Source organism: Triturus cristatus, chromosome 6 (genome assembly GCF_964204655.1).
Source record: "Triturus cristatus chromosome 6, aTriCri1.1, whole genome shotgun sequence".
In the NCBI taxonomy this organism is placed as follows: Eukaryota; Metazoa; Chordata; class Amphibia; order Caudata; family Salamandridae; genus Triturus; species Triturus cristatus.
Genome location: NC_140589.1, coordinates 188,183,820 through 188,201,068, shown reverse-complemented (window position 1 = coordinate 188,201,068; position 17,249 = coordinate 188,183,820). Strand labels below are relative to the sequence as shown.

Sequence of the window (17,249 nt, the reverse complement as noted above, 5' to 3'; positions counted from 1 at the left end):
AGGTGTTTATTTTGCCGCTTTTCGGCCGAAATCGTCCGCTAAAGTGGCGAAAATGGGCTTGTAAATATGCCCCTTGGTTTTAAAAAACATCTCAACTTTGACCGATGAGGGCTTTGCTGACAGAAAGGCTTTTTTTTACCTTAAGGATGATTATTAGATTAATATAAACCATAAATATAAGGAGGGTGGGGACAATGGTAAGTACAATTAAAAGATACTCTGTCAACAGTGTACCATCCTCTTGATTCCAAACCCCTTTCTCCTATTCAAATAATTCCTTTTCTTGAACAATAGGAATCCTAGAAAACCTGACCTTTGTACTCTCAGCAAGGACCCATATGAAGATACATCTAACATATATCTAAATCTCTGGGGAGACTTGTACTTTCTGGGTGTGGCCCTGTTCTCAAACCCTAGGGCAGTGCGTTGCTTTCATTCATTATGGGTTTAACATAGACCTATGTCATGGGAAGTTCCCACTGTATCAAGTTTATTTAGGAACTCACTTTGACCCGGTAAATGAAACCCTGGATACTATACAGGATCATAGTCTTGTCATTATAGAGGGCTTGCTATGCACTCAACCAGCTCCATTTCAAACACATACTATGTTCTTCGCATTGCCCTCACAATGAACTTCATCTGGGACCATCTATCTCCAAGAGGACCTAAATGGGAGCAGTTATGGCTCTGAATTTTGCAATTCTGTTTGTTGATGTCCTATCTTGCATACATCTAAATATCTGTACATGGAAAGTATATAAAGAGAATATTTTCTTGATTTGGTCCGGCAACCCTGCTGCACTCTCTAACTGGCTCTTTATGGCTTACATACAACAGGAGTAGGGTCATCATTAATGTCTTGGGGTTGGCTGTCATGACCGACAATAATCACTTGTACACCACCCTCCATATAAAACCTACAGAGAGAAATGTTTTGATATCATCTTAGAACTCTTAAGGGTGAGCCTCCGTTTGATAAGTTCACTCTACTTCACCAGCATTGGAAAATGAAAGACAATTCTTTACAGGGAAGCTAGGCTTCCCTGTAAGAAACTCATAGTGAGAAGATACCCAGTAAAACTGGTGAGACGTCCCATGACAATAGAGTGCTACATTTTCTAGAGAGGGCCTTCTGGTTAATAAGGAAAATAAATCTCTTGAAAGATTGACCTTCATAACTTCATTTTGTTCTCTCTCAAATAGGGTGGAGAAGATAATTAGAAAACATTTCCTCTGACCTATCAATCGCACACTTATGGGGTCTTCTACCAGTCAATGACCATCATGAATCCAATAATTGTGTGGCTTGCACAACTACACACCAACATGTAGGATTCAGTTATCAAAATATGACTTTTGGTGTTTCCAAGTAGGAGCTGACCACATAGTCCTTAATGTTTCTGACTCGCTTGAAGGCAAATAGTGGCTCATCTTTTATTTTGATTTCCGTGCCTACCAGATTCCAATACTTCTTGATCACGTTTTTGATTTCCTAACTCCTTGTATTAAATGCAATAAGGTATGTTTTCATACTTGAGTCCCTTACATACGATAACAAACAAGCCTCATTATATAATGATGGATAATTCAATTTATATCCTTGACTTAGACTGGTTGGTGGACGTCTGCAAACTTATGGTCCCTAGTTAAGTGAATTGATTCATTCACCTCTGGATACTGTCATTATATTTCAACTACATCCTGATTTTCTGCAGGATTTCTGGTAAGGCCGCTTCCCAACCAAAATATTAGACCTGAGCTTTTACCGAGGTTTTGATGACCTTGAGTGGAACTATCCCCTCTAGTTCACTAAATTGGATTGTCCTTTTACATGTAAAGCTATAATAATTAGCTATATACACATCAAGTTCTTTTGACCTTTAGAACACACCTGGCTCCTCTTAAATTAATTTCATAGGCTGTGCACTGCACCCTTCACAGTCCTGAGAAAGACCCGTTTTGACGCAACACAATCCGCGCTGTTTCCAGGGTTGAAACGTCGACATTACTGTTACACTTGTCCATACGGCCTCCTTGACCCTAACATAAAATCATCATTGGGTCTAATATTCATGTTAAAAATCAAGGGACAGGACATAAAAAAATTGTTTTGAATCCAATTTATCTATGTGACTTATGTATGTCATGTATATAGTGCACCACTGGCTTCACTGGTCACCACACGTCACTTATTTTCACTAGTCACATTTGTACCGCCGTAATTCAATTGTATCTGTGACAGCCTTACTCAATTTCTTTGGAAATAACAAAAAAGTAAAAAACGTTATCTTTGCAAATTTTCTTTTCCTGGTGTGTTCTTATTATAAGGTTTCACTTCCCTTTCCTTTTCAAAAATAACTGATTTGCATTTGTTGAAAATCAATTGTGATATAGCGTTTTCTTTTTTTTTTAAACACACAGATCACAGCAATTGTATTACCCAACAGGGCCAATTGTTTTCTATATCATAAATACCCAGGTTCTGATGGACACAGGGTCACCCCATTAACTCTAAATGTCATATTAATTATTGCTTGACTACCATTGATTTTTACTGCTTTTCTCCACCAATGCTTGTGATGAAACGCCTTCTATTTCCAACCTGGATACAGGCCCGACTTTAGTGCTGGTGGCGCCCGGTGCGACAATCTTTTTAGCACCCACCATGAACTCCTCCTCATCTCTCCATAGTACCTCTCCCACATACATTTTTTTTAAGTGCTGGTAAAGGCTGGCTTTACTTATCTACGCAGCTATCCACATAAAATACAGATCTGTTCTTTACAGCAGGCACATAAACCCTCTGCGCTACTTCAAGGCAAGTCAAAACTGGCACTGGACAAAACTCCGGTCTGTCTCTTTCTCTTCAGCAGGAACATTAATGACAAGAGTTATCTTGACATTTGTATTGCTGCCTGAAAGCTGGATGCACAAGGTACTCTGTAGCAGGTGCTTTAAATCTTAAGTTATTGCTAAACACAGCGCCCCCTCCAACCCCCAAGTCAGTGACCCCCTCCAGGTGAGCGCCCAGTGCGGCTGCACCGGTCACACCGCCCTAAAGCCGGCCCTGCCTGGACATATGTACGTGTCATGCTGTGTTTCTGCTCCTAGTCTTAGAACCAACTACAGCACTGTCAAGCTCACCATACGCCACCCCAGTATTTGCAGAGGTAAATGGCCACCATCGCTCTACTTTGTGCCCTATACATATCTCTGCCCCTTGTGAAGGTAGCAACTTTCCTTTGTTACACTATGCACATATTTATGCCGTCGTATTTTTTAATTACTTATCCAATTATGTTCCTTTTTCTGTGGATACACATTGATTCCTGAACTGTGTAAGAAGTGTTCCTCAAGCTTGCTGTAGCTAGTCCCTTTAGTCACGTTTTCCAAAATCAATTATTAATCTATTAATTTTATATTTATCCAGTCATTCTGTGACCCCCCCCCCAAAAGGGATCTTATTTCACCCAATGATTCCTACCATAAATTAATGTATACCTCATGGTGACCTATTTTATCACTCTAGTCATATTTTCCTGTCTGTCATTCTAAGACCTCCTCTGGAGCCCTTTGAGCCACAGTAAGTTTTACAGGGTTTCTGCAATCATTGTGTTTGTCCTGCCCAAATATAGTGGTAATTGCATAGTTTTCTATCTTCCAACCCCGTGTGCTCCCATCTTTCTCATTCCTGTTGACTACCTTTTTATTTGCAATGTGCTCTAAATGCCTCAGAGTCCATATAGTCACATAGCTGGATACCTGGACCACCCTTTTTGCATTTTTATATAAATATGAATAAAGATGTTCTGAAATATTCTCAGAAATTTCTCTTGTAGGTATGGCTGGAATTATATAGCAGTTAGTGCATTCTGGTTTAAGTCACTACCATGCAACTGAATGACTGGTGTTGAATGACTCTACCATGAACCACTGTTTTGCCTATGCTCTAATTACCCAAGGTTCTTTGGTGGTATATTTGGTTGGCATTGTCATATTTAAAACGGGCTAAGGAATTATATCTGGGTGTAATGCAAATATGCAATGACAGAGCCATGCGTGGTTGTATATAGGTTAAGAATTGTTTTTATTTCTTTGTGGGTTTATTTTAGTGTACAAGAATGGGTTCATTACTGTTGTCTGTGGTCATCAGAAATCCTTGCATTATACGTATTTGGACACTTATAGCCAATATCAGTGGCTTCTGAACTTAAGGATACAATTTCTGCAGCTTTTATTTATTTTTTATTTTACAGTATTTTATATAGAGCGAACTTTACCCGAATCTTGTATCCGAGCACTTTACGAAGCACCAGTTGCATTACATTTGGACACATTCATTTATTTTTTTTGGGCCACAGGGATATTAAGTGATTTGCCCAAACTCACAGGATGTTTAGCGTCATTGCTGAGACTCAAACCCAGTTCCCCAGAGTCGAGGTCGACAGCCCTAGCCGTTAGGTCAACTACTCTCCTTTTATACAGACTGTCAATCCCAAGCTAGATACTATGTGATAATGGTTACCCTTCACACTTTTTCAAAGATAGCCCAAGTCTCTCTCTCTCCAATTTACCAACTGCTGAATCAATGATCCAATATTTTTAGACTGATATTTTTCATCCTCATGGATTTCTACATACTATTATTTCTGATAGTGGTACTCAATATATTTCTCATTTTAGGAGAGCTTTGTGCAAGGCATTGGGAGTTGGACAAGCTTTTTTTCAAGTTGTCATCTCCAGTCGAATGAGCAAGTAGAGCATAATAATAGTTTGGAGCGATATCAACAGTGTCACTATATTTACACTAAAAATAATATGGCTTCCTATTTAACAATTATGGATTTTTTATATAATTGCAAACCATAGTGCCACCAAAGTTTTGCCTTTTTTTCTACGCAAGAATGTTGTGCATGTGTTTTTCCATTTTCTTGCAGTGATCCTTTGGTTCAAGTGGGAACAGACTGTGTGAATCACCATTTTGAGATTAGAATAAAGAAATATGACAATAAATCAAGCTTAGATTCTTTTCTTTCCACTCCTAGAGAAAATGTCTCCCTGTCTACTGTTTTTACCTGTGCATACAATCTCAGTTAAATTTCGAGCACAATGTTTAGGTACATTTGTGTCAACTGATAGGATCTATCATGTGGCCATATATTGAAGTTGTCTTGCAGTTGCAGCATTGGCCCGTCACCTGCCAAAAGGCAACAGGCCGGGCTGAAGGATTGATGAGGGATGTGGGGATGTTTGGGAGACAAAATGTCTTTTTTTTTTTAAACTTACCTGAACGTCGCCGACGACGACCGCCGTATCGCGCTCATGCCTTCTTCTTCTGGGCACTGGCTCCCAGACTGCACTGCGGCCAATCTTGTCGCTGCATGAAAGCAGCATCAGAATTGGCCTGAGCCCCGGCAACTTGCGCTCCTGTGCAGACTGGGAGCCTGTGCCGGCTCTCTCAAGCCCCAACAATCCAGCTGGGGCTGGAGAGAGCTTCAGTGCGCATAACGGTTTGGGCAGCCTGAGACGGCATGCTGAACCTTCATGCACAGAGAAAGGAGTGATCACCACTCTCCCACCAGCAGTGTCATCCCCTGGACCCGCCCAAAAGACTCGTCAGAGTCCTGGGGGCGGGTCCAAAGGATTAAAATAAAATGACACTAAAACGTTTTAAAAACCCATTGTATTATCATTTTGTTTGCTGATGGTGACAGGAGGGGTGGTGCTCCTCCACCCTAATGGAGCAGCTGCCGCTGTGCCTTTGTAAGATTATTTTGGGTTATTCTTCATCCAACTACATCCATCTGTTCCTGATCCTTATCATTAGCTTCTCTCTGACCTTTCAGCAGTTACAATACAAAGTCAATCAGAATATAACGTTTAAGAAATTTGGGATTCTCTGAAGTTTCAAGGCCTTCTCTCATTTCTGATGCACTGGAAAGAATATTCTTCTACTAAGCTTTCTTTGGGAAATGCTTTTTCTGGTATTGCACCCTGGTTGGTCTGCCATTTGTCACAATAGCACTTTGGTAATCCTGGACCCTCAGAAGGTGGACACTTTGCTACATCTGGGACAAAGGATGAGTAAGACCTCACTGACATCACATGTGTTCAGAATAAAAAATGTTCCTCGCACTGCCAGGCAGCATATTGCTCCATGATGCACCCCGTGTTTGTTGTTTACCTGTCCTTGCTGTCTAGACCACATTTGAATTTCCACACTGGTCACCCAGAGATGTGTTCTATGAGCAGTGAAGAGCAGAAGACATGAAGGGGCATATGTATCAAAATCTCCATTTGCGAATTTCAAATAGCGATTTTTGAGAATCTCTATTTGAGAATTGCAAAACGGGATGTATTTAAAAATTCGCACATATTTTGTGAATTCTTAATATTCCTTAATTGCGATTAGCAAATTGCGAAATCGCAATTAAGGAATACCTTCCCATTCATTCCTATGGGCCAGGAGGCCCATAGCAATGAATGGGAAGTCATTCTCAAATTGCGAATTGCAATTTGCTAATCGCAAATTGAGAATAATTTCAAAGGTGAAAAGGTGTCATGATGACACCCTGATGCACCCCTGAAATTAGCATGTGTGCGCATATGGCGCACATACATGCCCTAAGGGTATGTATGTGCGCCACATGGCACTTTGAAAAATGCCAAAAAGTGCATTTTTCAAAGAAATCGCAAATTACCACCAACTTGAAGTTGGTGGTAATTTGCGATTTCTAAAGGAGAAATCGCACTACTTGGGTGCGTGTTACATAGCATTTAAGGAATCGCAATTTGCAATTCCTTAAATGCTTACGCAAAATTAAGAAATCGCAAAATTAGCGATTCCTTAATAATGCAATGCTAAAATGGCTCATACATCTCATTTTGCGATTTTGTATTCGCAAACGCTGTTTTTTGGCGAATCGCAGGGTTTGCGAATACAAAATCATTTGATACATATGCCCCGAAGGTCCCTGGGGTAACTGCAGAATTCTGCACTTGGCAAATTTTCAAATGATTGACATGAGTTTCAAGAAAGGGATATGGACAAGCCATATAAACTGGCCTTTCCAAGATGTTGTTCCATCCAGAGAATGCTATCTGACAGTCCCAGCTCAAAATGAAGTAGAGTTTTTTATTCCTGATTTATTTATTTGTAAGTAGGCATTTCCAAGTAAAGAATGCAATTCCAAGCTCCCTAATGTTGCATCGCATTCCTATCCCCGTTACTACTATTGTTCTCCATGGTGTTTACAATTGTTTCAATAAGTTTTATTTCAGTAATTTATACCATAAAAGGAAATAAATCAATAAAGTATTTTAAATACATAAGCCTTACACTCAACAAGGATAGATTAATTCTAGTAACAATGAGAGCCGTAGGATCACAGCATACAGATGAAAATAGTAATTTGCACTGATACTGGTAACATCATTACATCCCCACAATTAATGTCCTTACATGGGTGAGCAAACCTATGAAGTACCATAAAACAATTAAAAACAATTAAAGAAGATCGACAACGATTAAAATTTGATAAGAGGACTTATCTATCAAAAATGCTAGTACATTCAAGTACGAAAGCCTGGGCATTGCAACATACATAAAAAGCTATTGTTACTCTAATCAAAATTATATCCCCTCTGACAAATCATTACAATTTATACTTGCATAATGATTTAGCAAAATGAGTATAAAGCTAGACCATAAAAACAATATATTACAAAATGAAAAATACAATATGACAATACCAGTGAAACAAGCAATGTTAAAGATTGATAGGGCCCTACTAAAACATAAGTTAAGTGCCACAACAACAATGGGTAGTGTGAGTTACATAGCTGTAAAGGTTTGTTCTACCAAACCATGCTATCAGTATACTTTCATGGTTTTAAACATTTGGTAAAACATAGTTAGAAAGGTGCTTCTGTTGGTAATATAAGAGCACACAGCGGGGAGTGTAGGTTTGCAAAAGAACTCTCGGTGGACAATGTTTTGGAAGCCTCCCAAATAGCGTTAGCAAGATTTAGAATATCTCCAGTTGGACTAAGCAGCATGCATCCTAGTTCCTAGCTCTTAGCACCGACAACTGACCCACAAACTTAGCAATAAAACATAAAGAATGGTCTAGGGTCTGATATGAGTATTCTTAGAGCAGAGCAACTGCTAATTATTCCCATGTGTCTGCAAAGCAGTTTAATCCCTGTCTGGCAGGGGCCTACATAGCCCGGGCAGGCAAACAGGACATTGGCTATAGATTCTGCAGAGCTATAACCCCCGCACTGTGCCCACTCCAGAGTACATGCAACATTCCCCCACTGCATTCCTTAGAATGAATAAGCCAACATGCAATTGTGTCTTGTAGTGGTCATTTGTTGGCCGCAGTTTTATTTGGAAAACATGTATATACTTGGCATAATTTGCATGCTCTGGTCATAAATCATCCTTGGTGAACTGTCATATTTGCGTCATAAATCAGATGCATTTTTGTCATACATCATATCTGCCATAAATCATATGTATATCGCCCATTAGCAAATTAGACTGACAGTTTGTTGGTTAGCTCATTTGCAGGCTTTCCTTGTTTCTTGTCCCTTCTGGGTCATTTCTTTGTTTGGTTGGATTTGCGCTCTCTTTGCACGGGGGTAGCTTCTGTCCCAGAGTTATGCCACAACTTGCTACCTTGTTAGACTCTTTTGAGCCCTGCCATCCGGCGGGAGCTGGGCTGCGAGCACCATCTCCGTTTGCTACCCAGTTTTGGTAGGCCAACTCACCCAGCCGTGAGGCATCCCAAAGTGAGTGGTTCTACGCACTGCCCTTAGGCCAACTCACCCAGCCGTGAGGCATCCGAAGGTGAGTGGTCCTATTCCGGCACACCTCCCTCCGGTGTGCCTCCGTACCAACCATTGTCCCCGTAGCTCTTCGCCACGCCACCAAGGAGGCTTAGGTCTTCCTGCGGCTCCCCCACGCTCTGCTCACTCCTTTTTATCTGCAACCTGCTAAGGCCATGGCGCTCCACAGGTTGTCCCAGAACACTTGCATGCCTTCCTCTGACACATGCACGCCATCCTTCACATAGAGTTCTGAGTGTGGGAAATCCAGCGATAATCTCACAAAGTTTGGCGATAGCTTGATGATAGGGCAAGGCATACTTAGCCATGATATCCACCTTAGATAAGAAATCATGGCTAAGTCAGTCTTGAAGCAGGCGTAAGGAAAGTAGCGATAACAGAGGTTATGGCTAATTTGCTTGTCGATCTGCAGGTGCGCTTGCCCATTGATAATTGGAGAAATGTCGCTTAGCGACATTTCTCCAGTTATGTCAGGGCAGGAATGCCCACTTTGCATCTCATTAGAGATGCAAAGCTAGGCATTCAGAAAACAGGTGCTAATGCAAGAATTCACACTATAGCGTGACCTTGCAGATAAGGCGATATAATTATCGCCGCTTTTCGTCCGAAAACGGAAGTAACAGCGGCGATAATTTTATATCGCCTCCTTGATGATATGCCCCTTAATTTTTCCAACACTGTGAGTTAGAAAAACAGTTTCTACTCAACACATTTTTAATACTACAAGGATGATATATGCAAACTTTTTTATGTTTAAAATGAACATTTTCGAAGAATTCCCAAATATGATCCCGCTATTTCTGAAGTAAAGTGCTTGACATATAAGACCACCCTGTTAACTCCCTTTATATTAGGGGGCTGGTCTGGAATCGATTCTCTGCACCTACCCGCGCTCGTTCGGCTCACTTTGGGGCATATTATCAAGCACGGCGATAAAATTATCGCCGCTTTAGCGACAGAAAACTGCCGCAAAAATTGCGATAATGGGCTTGATAATATGCTCTATGGCATTCCAATTGAAGCCCATGTTAGATGTGAAGGACATCTAACATGGGCTTCAATTGGAATTCCATAGAGCATATTATCAAGCCCATTATCGCCGTTTTATCGCCTGGCTTGATAATATGCCCCTTAATATTTAAATGGTTCTGTAACAAGAAATCAGCTCTCCTCCCTTTGGGTTACCTTGAGAAAACTCGACTCTCACTCTAGTCCACCGACGGGTCCTGTTTCCGGCGCACAACCAGTGTTTTTGGAGCAGCACAGCAGAGGTGAGCACTTCCATCTTCCTTTTTTTTTTTTATTTTTTTTTTTTTATTGCAGAGTATCATCACACAGATATCATTCATCACAATGGAAAAAAAAAAAATCACAGAAAAAGAAAAAGAAATACAAGCACTTAACCATAATTTTCATCAACTACATCATCTGTATCATAGCTCTTATTTTAGCAAATTAACCCCCAACCCCACCCTGAATCCACCCAACCCACCCTTGAGGGCTGAGGACTGGAGACAAGAGAAAGAGAAAAAAAAAAGAAGAACCTTTTATCTCAATAGATTGATAGCTACTTAACACCCTATATACAATGTACACGATACATACACAAAATGTATATATATATATATACATTACTATCATACTACACTAATTTCAAGAATCAATGGTTTACACAATCCAGCCAGTTAATCAAAGGTGCCCAAATCAGTTCCCCATTTCTGCGGGCCCTTGGGCCTCTCTTTCTAAAAACCAAAAGCTCCCACTTCCCAACATTTATATAAATTTACTAAACCACTCATGTTCTGATGGAGGGGATGGATCTAGCCAAGCAGTTGCTACACATAATCTAAGTAAAGCCATTGAAACAAAAAATAACTTTTGCTCAGGGAGCGTCATGTCCACTTCAGTTACCCCTAATATAACTGCCTGAGATGAAAGTAGAACCGTACGGTGAAACAATATTTCCAGCCATCGTTCAACTTTATTTAATAGAGGAATCAAATTGGGACAAGAAGGGAACATATGGATAATATCAACCGCAACCTCACCACATCTGGGACAGTTAACTCCCATAGTCCCACCCCATTGATGTATACGCTGTGGAGTTATATACAAATTATGCCAGGTTTTAAAGCATTGGACTTGGAGATTTGCAGATAGGGTAGAAATATAGCTAAGCCGTAATGATTTTTCACAGACCTCCTGCCCAACATGCAATCCTGTATACCATCGGCCAAAATGTTTATCTAAGTCGTCTTTTCTTTTTTCGTTGATCATTTTATAAATTGAGGATATTGTGGAATGCCCACCTTTAATAGCCTCAAGTAGCGAAATAGAAGTCCAACTAACCGTCTTCCGAGAGAGAAAATCCCGGATCTGTAAAAACTTAAAAAAATGTTGATTACTAAGATTAAATTTCTGTTTTAAGTATTCAAAAGTCCTTACCCCATCATCCGAAACCAAGTCCCCTAGCTTATGAACACCATGGGCCCTCCATTCTCTAAAATATCCATCAGCAAAAATTTGAGGCAAAAGAATATTTCTATTAACTGGAGTGTATATATGTATTCTACCAATGTTAAATAATTTCCTGATAGATGTCCAAGTTTTAAAAGCGGCTAATAGACCTTTAAACCTCACACGTTTAAAGTATGCAAAATCTATATGCTTAAATAAAACCCCTGAAACTTCCTCTCCATAAACAAGTTTATATATTGAATTTTCCCGCTCTTCAAAATCAGGGCCATCAAGCAGTACAGAGATATGTCTCAAGGTGATAGCCCAATAATAAATCTGAAAATTAAGGCACGGACCAGCCACCCCTTTCTCTTGGTAGAGTCATAAATTTAAAGGCTCGTCTGGGTCTTCTCCCTGCCCAAAGAAACCATGAGACAATACGTTCTATTTTTTTAAACCATATTAAGTCGAATAAAACAGGGATAGCTCTGAGGAGATACAATATCTTTGGTAGAAAGAGCATCTTTATAACATTGCATCTCCCCATAAGTGTTAGGTGAAGATTGTTCATCCTCCGGGCATCTTTTTCAATCCTACACAACATAGTATTCAGATTAATCTCCACAATTACTTCTGGATTTGAATTTATTAAAATCCCAAGATATTTAGCAGTCTCAGTAACCCTGGGATCCACCAGTAAGATCTTATTGTTACAAATAATTTGGGTTTTGGATTCATTAAGATGATAGCCGGACAATTTGCCAAATTGAGATGTCAATTTTTGGATTTCCACTAAAGCAGTTACGGGTGAATCTGTTAAGATAGCAAGATCATCTGCATAGCCCAGTATTTTAGTTTCACCACCCTTGGATCTCACTGGACTAATCAAATTATTCAAAAGAAATTTTTTAATTAAAGGATCTATATAAATAGCAAATAATAAAGGGGAACAGGGGCAACCCTGTCGAGTACCTCTTGAAATATTAATAGTTCCCGACTGGGTCCCCATAATTGAAATTTGCGCTGTGGGTTGTCTATACATAATTTGTATTGCAGAAATAAATCCTTCTCCAAAACCATAATGTCTTAAAACCGCCCATAGAAAGGGCCAGGAGACCCTATCAAACGCCTTCTCCGCATCCAGCAGGATTAAGGCCATAGGATCCCCTGAAACCCTAGAAAAATCAAATAATGTAATTGTGCGGCGAATATGATTGATTGTTTCCCGTCCTGGGACGAAGCCGTGTTGATGAACAGAGACCAACGACTTGATCACACCAGAGAATCACCTTTGCATATATTTTAACGTCACTGTTGATAAGCGTAATTGGACGGTATGAGCCCATGTCCGTTGGATTTTTATCTTTCTTTAGAAATGTAATAATTCGGGCCTTCTGCCAGGACTCAGGGGAAGATTCCCCCTTCTGGACTATCTTGAACAAAGCCAACATAACAGGAGTAAGTTGGAGGCGAAAAATGTTATAGTATTCTCCTGGTAGATAATCTGGACCAACAGCTTTCCCGCCCGGGAGAGAATCTATAGCTTGCAAAAGCTCTTCCATACTTATTTCAGCCTCTAATGCATCACGTTCTTCCGGAGGTAGTGTGCCAACACCAACCTCCCACAGATACTCTTGTATTTCCATCTGATGCACATCATTATTACTAATATCTTCACTATACAAATGTTGATAAAACTTTTGAAAAGCAAGCAAAATATCCCCATCCCCGGACACCAAACCAACATCTGGATCTTGAATATTTTGAATACGCGTGGCTATCTCTCTTTCTTTGATTCTTGAGGCTAACAAGTGCCCTGCTCGCTCGCTATTTTCGAACATTTTAGATTTCCAGATTAGAAATTTACTGGCTGTCTTAGCCTGAGAAAGTTCGATTATGGCTGATTTTGCTAAAATAATCCGGTTTTGAGCAGCGTCACTATCACCACCCATCCGTATCTGAGTAACCAGATTCTGCTCTGCTTCTGCAAGTGCTATATATAATCGTTGCATTTCGGCCTTTTCCTTCTTTTGAGATTCCCAGCCAAACCGTGTTGTTTCACCCCTTATCCCTGCCTTTAATGTATCCCAGACATTCTGAATACCTGTGCTATCGATGTTTTCTTCCAAAAACCTAGTGATCCATAAAGACATATTATCAATATATTCTATATCCTTAAGCAGGGCACGGTTAAACGTCCAGATATTAGTTTGATTCCTACAGATCGTTGTGTTTATTTCAAGCAAGAGCGTATTATGGTCCGACATTACACGTGGAAATCTAAAAATACCAGAACCCTGAAGTAGTACGGGTGAAACAAAGAAATAATCCAACCTTGAGCACATTCTATGAGGTGCAGAAAAATATGTATAGCCGGGGTCAGCTGGATAAAGAAGAGCCCATGCATCCGTTAAACCATGCAGATCTATTAAGTGTTTTAAAGCACGGTATACCCTAGGCTTCCTCCCAGTATAAACACTCCCTAATTGATTTAAAGTGCCACCCTCTATATTAATATTCAAATCTCCGCATATTATAAACGGGGATGGCCAGCCTATCAGCCTAAGCTGAGCCAATTAACTATAGTAGGATCATCCAAAACAGGACCATAAATAGAACAAAGTGTAAATAAAATTTTTACCCTGGAAATTACCGTAAACTATTACCCAACGACCTAAGCTGTCCGCAGAGGAGCGAGTAATATTGACCTTTCCTCGTCTAACTAGAATTGCAACACCCTTGGTCTTAGCCTCAAGTTTGGTCCAAGACACAAGTTGAAATCCCTCAATCTCCAAAAGTTTATGCTGACTGGCTTCGACATGTGTTTCCTGTAGACAGAGAACATCTGCCCGCAGGAAGCGTAAATGTTCCCTTATCCGGCGTCGTTTGGACGAATTATTAAGTCCACAAATGTTTATTGATAGAATTCTTAAATTAGCCATACAGAAAAAAAAGAAAAATACATCCAGTAGCCATTTCTCGACCCTTTACACAAGCTCAACTTTAGTTGAATTATCATAACCATCAATTTCTGATTTCTCCCAAAACAAATCTCTGTCCGCAGCCCATCACCCCTCAAAAGCTCTTCCCTACCCCCCCAAATACAGGCAAAATAGGTCAATAGACCCATATGATGGCTTCCCTTACCCGAGTGACCCAAGGTCACTCCCCGCCTCTAAAGTCCATTATTCAGCATACCCATAAAGATAAAATGAGAAAAATAACCCCTATCTAACACATTAATTAAATCTTTTAGCCTTCCCCAAGTCCCTTAAGATATTCTTCAGCCTTAATTTCTGATGTGAATACCCGTGTTCTGCCAGAAAATATAATCTTCAGGCGTGAGGGGTTCATTAAGAACACCTCGCACCCTTTCTTTTGAAAAGGAGTAATCAGGGATCGGAGTCGCCATCTCCTTTCCACTGTTGTATGGCAGAAATCAGGGCGAACAAAAAAAAGTATGCCCTTCTGCAGATCTTTTAGCATCAGGACGAGCTTTCTCAAAAATAGCTTGTCTCAATAAAAAATTCCCCCAAAAAATCAGAATTGCTCTTGGTTTGGCTCCCGATTCAGGGCTCTTTTTCAAAGTTAAGGGAAACCGATGGACTCTCTGAATCTCCGAATCCCATGACCATTGGGAGAGTTCTGGAAAGGCAGCTTTAAATAATTTTAAAACAAAACATCTAATATCCGCCCCCTCAACATTCTCTTCTATTCCCAATAATCTAAGATTATTTCTTCGAAGTCTATTCTCGGAGTCCTCGAGTTTCCACATTATATCAGCCAGTCTATCATCGTTTAATGTGGTTTTGATATCAGTCTTTTGTAATCCCATCTCAAGATCGACAATTCTTTCCTCCAATGCCGTAGTCTGGGCAATGACCTCAGAGCATGCTTTTGTGTTTCTTCGAATAGCGCCCTGGATCTTCATTGTAGCAAGTTGAGCCCTTTTATGTTCTTGTCGCGCCTCCCCTTGTATTGATTTTAACAAGGCATAAATCGCAGAATTAGAGGGAGGAGAATTAAATTCCTCATGATCTTCGCTTTCCCCCCCCCCTTTTTTTTTGTGAGCACTAGGTTCCTCTAAGGCTGCCAAACTCAGTGCAACTTGAGAATAATCCCACTGAAGTTTATTACTGTTTTCAGAACCATCACTATCTTCGTCCCCTAAACTGCGCTTAGAAGCGGTTTTAGAATTATTGCACCGGGTAGAGGCCTTCTTAGAAGTGCTTGCCGTTCTCGGGGGGCTATCAAGTTCACCACTGGAAGTTGAATTTTCATTAATAGACCCTTCCTCAGACTCAATATCTGACTCTTCTGCCACAGAAAAGAAGCTGTCCACGTCGATCAATTCCAGCAGAGGGCCCTTGTTCTTTTCTACCCTCCCGCCAATGGGGGTTTGAAAAGTGTGAGAAGTTACAGCAGAATCATTTAACCCCCCATGTTTCTCTCTACTAATTACTTCACTACTTATTTGAGGGACCTTAGCATTTGGTAATCCCGAGGAGCATTCGATACTAGCCAGTCCCCCAACGGTTCTAGCATCCCCTTCATTATTTTCAGTCACCAAATCCAAAGAGTTTTCATTTCCCTCGATTAGTGAGCCTACAGTATGTGTAACAGATACTGAAGAGACCTCTGACTGATTTTTAACTACCCTGCTCTTTCCGGAAAACATCCCAGGGACCGTTAACATTTTCACAAATACAGAACTGTCCGGAATAGAGGGTGTTGTTCCTATTTGATTAACAGCTTTAGCAGGGTTATTGCAGGGTGGTCTCTGAGAGGCTTTGTCCGCTTTATCTCCTATCTTTCCTTTAGCCAGGGAGGCTTTGCGCGCACTCACCGCTGGAATCCTTTCTGCCGGCTTCCCCTTCTTCTCTGACTTGCCAGTGGTGTCCGCTTTGTCCGCAGCAGCAGGGTTTTTCTTTCCCCCTACACCAGAACCAACCACCAGCGGCTCTTCTGTCAGTTTCGCTGCCGCTGCTGCAGAGTTTCCGTTTTTTGCGGGTAGGCATCCTACCAAACACGGAATCCTCGTTCCTCCCTTCCACCGTAAGCCACACCCGCCAAGCCCTCAGGTGTGCGCGGCTCAGGGAGGCGGAGACAACCCGTAGCCAGGGCTGGTGAAAACGAAGAACGGTGAGCATCGGTATTTTTCCTCCTGGGTTAGGACCGTTTTAAGCAGAGGTAACAAACTCCATCAGTAATGAATTATCGCTAAAATAATTCCGAGAAAGGCATGTCTTTTAGTCCATAGACGTGTATGCAAGAGACTGCTGTTCAGACCCGGCAGCGGGAGCGACCTTCACTCGGTATCACGCGGCCGCCATCTTCCATCTTCCAAAGAGGCCCTGTGAAGGTTACACGAACACACAGCACGTAGGCACTCAGGGGCAGATTTACAAGCCCCTTGCCCCACTTTTGCGTCACTTTTCCCATGTTAGAATTGAGGCAAAAGTAGCGCAAGGGGCTTGTAAATCTGTCCCTCAGTGCTTTTGTACCCCCAATTGGTCAAGTTGTTTGCTTAACGTAAATTCCTAAGAGCATCGGCGGAAAAAGTATCCCGGCTGGGTGACTAGTATTGTCACTTTTGGCTGTGCTAAATGTGCCCTGTCCAGGTATCTGGCCGTAAATCTCTTAAACTGAGGCGCCCTGTGTAAGACGTGGGTGTTCGTGTTCACTCATCTGGGAGGAGCATGTGAAATCTCGACAGTAGTGCACTTCAGTCGTACTCTTAGACCCACCACCGCATGTTTAGATGGGATTGGTACATTAATTATACTAATAACAGTCAAATATTTTCGATGCTACTATGTCAACTTCAAAACAAGCGAGCTACCCTTCCTCGCTCCTTTGTACCGTAACTTATTACGCTTAACTGAAATTTGTATCCCGGTTATCCCGAATAGATGCCTCTCCCCCTGCCGATGCAC

The 17,249-nt window shown here is 41.0% G+C and overlaps 1 protein-coding gene across 1 annotated transcript in view; it reads right to left on the bottom strand.

The window, feature by feature from the left end:
• The window catches only part of LOC146816610 (cysteine-rich venom protein-like), a 738,882-nt gene extending 722,527 nt beyond the window's left edge, over positions 1 to 16,355 (bottom strand). Inside the window, exon 1 of the mRNA XM_085609142.1 lies at positions 16,160 to 16,355. The gene's annotated coding sequence lies outside the window, so the exon portion shown is untranslated. The remainder of the gene's footprint in view (positions 1 to 16,159) is intronic.
• Between the last annotated feature and the right edge of the window lie 894 nt (positions 16,356 to 17,249).